This window comes from Mustelus asterias, chromosome 8 (genome assembly GCF_964213995.1).
Source record: "Mustelus asterias chromosome 8, sMusAst1.hap1.1, whole genome shotgun sequence".
In the NCBI taxonomy this organism is placed as follows: Eukaryota; Metazoa; Chordata; class Chondrichthyes; order Carcharhiniformes; family Triakidae; genus Mustelus; species Mustelus asterias.
This window is the reverse complement of record NC_135808.1, coordinates 33,374,704-33,382,329: the sequence shown is the minus strand read 5'-3', so window position 1 is coordinate 33,382,329 and position 7,626 is coordinate 33,374,704.

Genomic DNA, 7,626 nt, shown 5'->3' with positions numbered 1-7,626 from the left:
ACACTGAGGTACACTGGACTGTCATTCTGCCCTCGTTACCTACCTGTTCTGGCGCCCGCAGGCGGCGAGCATGGTATGATACGCTGTTGGGTGGGACTGGTACAGTACTAGGTATCTCTAATGCGGCTGACAATGAAGTTACCAGAACTATGTTATCGGGCACTGGATATTCGACATCACACGGGCTCCATACTGTCGGAATATGGATGCCCACGGTTGTGAAAACGCAAGTGGAAACAGCACGGATTCTGCTACGAACTCTGGACTGGGAGAAGCGAATGTGGAATGCGACACAGGAACTTATGCATAACATCACGGCGGCACTTAATATGACTATCTGCAACATCCAAGGAGTGCACATGCGAGTGCAACAAGAGAGGTTTATCCGAATAGTTACTACGGGTAACTCTCATGAACTGCGAGAACTCTGGAACATATCGGACACTTTGTGGGTGCAAGCCCGCTCAGATAAAACTGTTTGTAACAAAACAGCATGTACTGGACATTACACCTTGATGAATGTGGCAGATGTAATATCTGTATGTAAATACCATGTACTGCCTGTAATTACCCTGCATGGGTTTTACTTTCTGAGAACTAATGGTAACTGGTTTAGTCCTAAAAACAATTGGACTTATGATTTGTCAACATGTGAAGACACTGACAGAGGATTGGCATGTTTAACTATGACAAGATATCGCGATCCATGTTTAACTGATGACACGGCATTATGTGAGTGGCGAGTAGAGAAACCACGAGATATCTTGTGGCAGATTGGGCCCCACGCTGTATGTGTGGCCACCATACACCGCCACCCATTATTGCCGCAGATACCGTTCTCTGGGTGTTTGAAGGGGGTGTACATTTGGCAGTGGGCGAACAAGACTTACAAATTGACTAATTATAGCACTGAATCTCGCTTGAGTACGGCTCAGTGGAAAGTTCTCCATATGCCATGGCGAGTCTCTCTCGACAGGTTCAAATGCGCATTGAATCAGTCGACGGAGCTAAAACATATAATTGACTCTCATAAGTCTAACGTGTCCCGTGTCATGGTCTCTACCTTTATAGCCGGAGAACAGGTAGTACATGCTGCGCGAATGATAGAGAATGAATCAGCCCATCATTGGTGGGACTTGCTAACCGGGATATCACAAACGGCCCGGCGATATGTTTTGCCTCCTCTGATATTGATATTTGTGATTGTTGCTGTTTTAACTTGTTGTAATGTACTTACCTGTGTATATGTCAGGCGTGTGAAACAGGGTTTGGAAAGTACCCTGTATCACACTGCGTTGAGGTAAATGGTGATTGAAATCGGTCCAACAGGTGGAATGTTAGGAGAATAAAGAGTTAATGTCCCGATTTCAACCCTGTCAGCAAAATCTCGTATGCTGACAACTGCTACGGACAATGGAGACAGCCTGTCCACATGAAAGGATAAACATGTCAAAACATAATTAAATTAGATCCGTGCCCAAGACATAGCGTGAATGATTAACCATTAAACTTGTTTTCTTGAGCTGCGAACAATAGAACTTGTATTGCACAAGACTGCTCTAAACATCACGTACTGGGCCGAATACTCATATTCAGATGTCCAGAACAAAGAGAGGCTTTTCTCTATAAATATGCGGGAAAGTCCCTACTACAGTAGAGTCTGCCGTGGGTTACGTACGGACGCCCGGCGGGAGGTAAGCCACTCTACCTGGACTGACGGCTCTCCAGTCCACGTGTCAGGGTAGTTAAACTATGTAAGGCTTAGCCCATTGAATGATACTTGTAGAACTTGTCCATGTATTGTGGGGAATAAAGAGACACATTTTATTCTAGCAATACTGGTGTAGTGTGAATTCTTTCTCTCAGACCACCTCCACGAACCTGTTACCTGTCCGGCAAAACAAGAGCTCTGCTCTAATATTTTGATTGTGGGGCTGTTTATCTCATAGAATCAAATTCGCACCACACATGAGAAGCGCCTGAACTCCCACCTAATCCCATCTGCCAACCCTTGGCCCATAGCCCTGAATGTTATGGTGTGCCAAATGCTCATCCAAATACCTTTTAAAGGATGTGAGGCAACCCGCCTTTACCACCCTATCAGGTCATCATCACCCTCTGGGTAAAAACGTTTTTCCTCTCACCATCCCCTCGCTGCCCCCCCCCCCCTCAAACCTCTTGCCCCTCTCCTTGAACCTATGTCCCTTTGTGACTGACCCTTCAAATAAGGGGAACAGCTGCTCCTTATCCACTCTGCCCATGTCTCTCATAATCTTTATACCTCGATCAGGTCGCCCCTCAGTCTTCTCTGCTCCAACAAAAACAATCCAAGCCTACACATCCTCTCCATAACTTAAATGTTCCATCCCAGGCAGCATCCTGGTGAATCTCCTCTGCACCCTCTGAAGTGCAATCACATCCTTCCGAAATGTGGTGAACAGAACTGCACACAATACTCTAGTTGTGGCTCACCAAAGTTCTATACAATTCCAACATGACTACCCTGTTTTTGTAATCTATGCCTGGACTGATAAAGACAAGTGTCCTAATATGCCTTTTCACTACCCTACTAACATGCCCTTTTGCTTTCAGAGATCTGTGGACAAACACACCAAGGTCCCTTTGTTCCACAGAACTTCCTAGTGTCCTACCAGTCATTGAGTGCTTCCTTACCAAATTACTCCTTCCAAAGTGTATCACCTTACACTTTTCAGGGTTAAATTCTATCTGCCACTTATTTGCTCATTTGACCATTCTGTCTGTATCCTCTTGTAGCCCAAGGCTCTCTGCCTCATTGTTAACCACCCGTCCAGTTTTTGTGTCATCTGCAAACTTACTAATCCTACCCCTCACATTGTCATCAATATCATTTATATAAATGATGAATAATAAGGGGACCAACACAGATCCATGTGTTATGCCACTGGACATTGGCTTCCAGTCACTAAAGCAGCCTTCTGTCATCACCCTCTGTCTCCTACAACTGAGCCAATTTTGAATCCACTTCATCAAATTACCCTGTTTCCCTTGTGAATTTACCTTCTTTACAAGTCTCCTATGTGGGATCTTGTCAGGCCTGTGACCAGCGGTGTGCCTCAGGGATTGGTGCTGGGTTCACTGTTTTTTGTTATTTATATTATTGATTTGGATGAAAATTTAGGAGGCCTGGTTAGTAAGTTTGCAGATGACACCAAGATTAGTGGCATAGTGGACAGTGAAGAAGGTTATCTAGGATTGCAATGGGATCTAGACCAATTTGCCAGTGGGCCGATGAATGGCAGATGGAATTTAATTTAGATAAATGTGAGGTGATGCATTTTGGTAGATCAAATTGGGGCAGGATCTACTCAGTTAATGGTAGGGCTTTGGGAAGAGTTATAGAACAAAGTGATCTAGGAGCACAAGTTCATAGCTCCTTGAAAGTGGAGTCACAGGTGGACAGAGTGGTGAAGAAGGCATTCAGCATGCTTGGTCTTATTGTTCAGAACATTGAATACAGGAGTTGGGACGTCTTGTTGCAGTTGTACAAGACATTAATAAGGCCACACTTGGAATACTGTGTACAATTCTGGTCACCCTATCATAGAAAGGATATTATTAAACTAGAAAGAGTGCAGAAAAGGTTTCCTTGCTACTGGGACTTGATGGTTTGAGTTATAGGGAGAGCCTGGATAGACTGCGACTTTTTCCCTGGAGTGTAGAAGGCTTAGGGGTGATCTTATAAAGGTCTAGAAAATAATGAGGGGCATAGATAAGATAGATAGTCAACATCTTTTCCCAAAGGTAGGGGAGTCTAAAACTAGAGGGCATATGTTTGAGGGGAGAGATACAAAAGAGTCCAGAGGGCCAATTTCTTCACTGAGGCTGGTGAGTGTCTGGAATGAGCTGCCAGAGGTAGTAGTAGAGGTGGGTACAATTTTGCCTTTTAAAAGCATTTGGACAGTTACATGGGTAAGATGGGTATAGAGGGATTTTGGCCAAGTGGGTCCAATATAGTGGTTAAAAACTGGGCGGCATGGACAAATTGGGCCGAAGGGCCTGTTTGCTGTAAATCTCTATGACTCCAAAGGCTTTGCTGAAATCCATATAAACTACATCGACTGCACTATCCTTGTCTACTCACCTGGTCACCTCCTCAAAAAATTCAATCAAATTTATTAGGCATGACCTCCCTCTAACAAAGCCATGCTGACTATCCCTGATCAAGCTTTGCCTCTCCGATTGGAGATAGATGCTCTCCTTCAGAAATTTCTCGAATAATTTCTCTCACTGATGTAAGACTCACTGGTCTGTCATTCCCTGGTTTACCTCTACAACCCTTTTTAAATAACTGAACCACATTAGCTGTTCTCCAGTCTTTTGGCACCTGCAGCAGTCACGGGCATTCAGCCTCTGATCTTCAGGTAGGCGTTCTCCAAGGTGGCCTTCACGACATACGACACCGCAGGGTCGCTGAGCAGAAACTGATAGCCAAGTTCCGCACACATGAGGACGGCCTCAACCGGGATCTTGCGTTCATGTCACACTATCTGTAACCCCCACAACTTGCCTGGCTTGCAAAATCTAACTAGCTGTCCTGTCTGGAGACAATGCACATCTCTCCACTCACATTGTCTGTACCTTTTAAGACTTGATTAGCTGTATTAGCATTGATTAGCATTCCAATCATTATTCTGTAAATTGAGTTTGTGTCTCTGTATGCCCTGTTTGTGAGCACATCTCCCACGAAGGGGCAGCGCTCCGAAAGCTAGCGGCATTTGCTACCAAATAAAACTGTTGGACTTTAACCTGGTGTTCTGAGACTTCTTACTGTATTTACCCCAGTCCAATGCCGGCATCTCCACATCATGACCTCCCCCATGGCCAGAGAGGAATTGAAAATTTGGGCCAGAGCCCCTGCAATCTCCTCCCTTGCTTCCCACAGCAGCCTAAGGTACATTTCATCTGGACCTGGAGATTTATCCATGTTTAAGACTGTCAACACTTCCAATACCTATGTCAATTTGCTCAAGAACTCAGACTCTCTCCCTGAATTCCATACCATCGTCCTCATTCTCTTGGTTGAAGACAGATGTGAAGTATTCATTCAACTCTACCAATGTCCTCTGGCTCCACCCATAGATTGGCCCCTAATGGGCCTACTCTTTCCCTGGTTATCCTCTTCCCATTGATATACTTATAGATATCTTGAGATTTCCCCTACTTTTACCAGCCAGAGCTTTCTCATATCCCCTCCTTGCATTCCTAACTGCTTTCACTCTTCACTTTCTATACCTCACTAATACCTCCACTGATTTGCTCCCCTTGTACTTTTTAAAAGCTTTTCTTTTCCTTCTCATTGTATCCTGAATATTCCTGGTCATCCTTTATCTCTCTTTATTTCATCATATTCTTGGTGTTTAGTCTTCACACAGCGCTCTAACACCGTCCCCAGAATCAAACCTGAACTTTAAAGTATACACATTGCTGCTCCTAACATGTCTACCAACTTGTTTGATGATGATCATGGAATGAGGACTGTGCCGGGCTGTGAGATTGTGGTGAATACAATCCTGCTGCTGCTGCTGGCTCATTGCACCAAATGGATACCCAATTTTTGGGATCTGTCCTTAGTCTACTTCCCGAGTGATGATTAACAGGGTGAAGCACTCATTCATCAGTTGGGAGGGGAATGGTAGCTTTCCTTGAAATTGTTTGATCTGAAATCATGAGACTGCATGAAATCAATATTGAGGACTTCCCCAGCTGCCAGTGGGATGGGACATTCCCAGGGATGGTGAGGAAGGAGTTTGGGATGTTTCCAGATTGATACGATTCAGTGAGTATCACTGCTACTTGACCAGTCAACTCTCTACACTTGGGCACTTGTTCTCTGACTTTGGTAAAAGAGACTTTACAGATTTCACTGGGCTGAAACCACAATCTTATTCTGTCACAATGTCAGGATTGCCCACATGTGTCTAATTTTCCTCTTATTAGTGGACTTGTAGTGATTGTTTAAGGAGGTCTTGTGGCACAATGCGTAACACCACTGCCTCTGAGCCAGAAGCTCTGGGTTCAGGTCCCAATCTGGTCTTGACAGCCAAGGAAGAGGCATTCATAATATGGCTAAACAGATTGTCAACCTGTAAATCCTTCCAATTTACGCTAACAGCAGTTGATAAAAATGGGGAGGATTTCTGTTGAACCCATCTGATATATTTTAAAAAATGGGAGTCCCTATTATCACTGCCCAAAGCTCCAGGCTACAACATGCATTTAAAATTTCATCTGACAGCCTTAGCCTTTCCCAAAAGCCTGGGCTTGGATTTGATAGTTTTGCCCAGTGCTGTTCTGATAGCTAAATGTGAGATGTGCAGTCTGAGTGAGTGCAGTGTATCTAATTTCCCAGGATAAACTAGAACCATTCAATCAGCTATACTGAAGCAATATTTTCCTTAGCTTCTACCATTTTCTGTCCAGTGTGTTTTCTTTGAATGCTTTTGAAAAACAAGGAGAGAAATTTCCAACTTCTCATTGAATTAAAATTCTCCTGAGTGTTTTGAATGTTACAGAGCAGAACTGATAATTGCCAGCACAACACAAGCATATAGTGAATGAATAGTTTAACACTCCATCCAGCTGTCTTTTCCATTGCTTTCACGGTGTCTGGGAAGATGTGCGGTCTGGGTGGAGGAAAGGAAGGAGCCATGTTGTCTGCTCCAGTGTCCCAGCTGCAAACATAGAGTGTGTGACAGTCAAGTGAGGAAAAAGAAAGGACTTGTGTCTGATTCCCCCCACACAGGGAAAGGCAGACTGGCATTCACTGTGAAACAGTCCCAAACTGAGGAGTCAGCCCGTTCAGCAAGGAGGAGAGGGAGTTGCAGGAAATCATTTTTCCTTTTTCTGTTTTACAGAAGGATTGCTTTGTACTGCACTGAAAATTCAGAAAGAATAGACAGCACAAATAGCTCCTGATCATTACCCAAGGAACAACTGCACAACTGTGGGAGGACATCCAGTTCCTTTAAAGCAGTGGTTCCCAAAGGGTGCGGCGCGCCACACTGGTTGCTGCGAGAGAGGATGGCAAGTGTGGCGGGAAGATTCAAGGACAATCAACGAAACATTTAAACATGGATAGATATTTTTCTAAAGTGAGAGCAAGAGCAATGTAGCTGCATTGTTTTATACTTTCTGGATGTCCCATGATCATATTATAAAGTAGTTGTGTTCTATGTTATGAATCAAGCACTGCTAGGAGTTGTTTTTTTTTGTTTTTGAATGTGTTTCTTATCAATAAAAAATTTGGCGTGGCGCGAGCAAATTTTTATTCCGAAAGTGCGGCCCAGTGAAGAAAGTTTGGGAACCACTGCTTTAAAGCATTGCCCAACACAGAGAAGGTTGGGCAGTGAAACCATTGTCTGGAAATAGATCGGGTCAGGAGATCCTTGACATATTATCAGATCTGAAATTGGTCAGTGGTGTAGATCCTTCCATCAGAACCAACCTTTCAAGTGCAGTAAGAGCTTCAATCATTCATCAAGCCTCTTGAACCACTGACTCATAAGTACAATTGTTAACACAAGAAAAGACACATAGAAGACAAACAATTCAAGCAAGAGGTGTGTGATCAAGCATCCACACAGT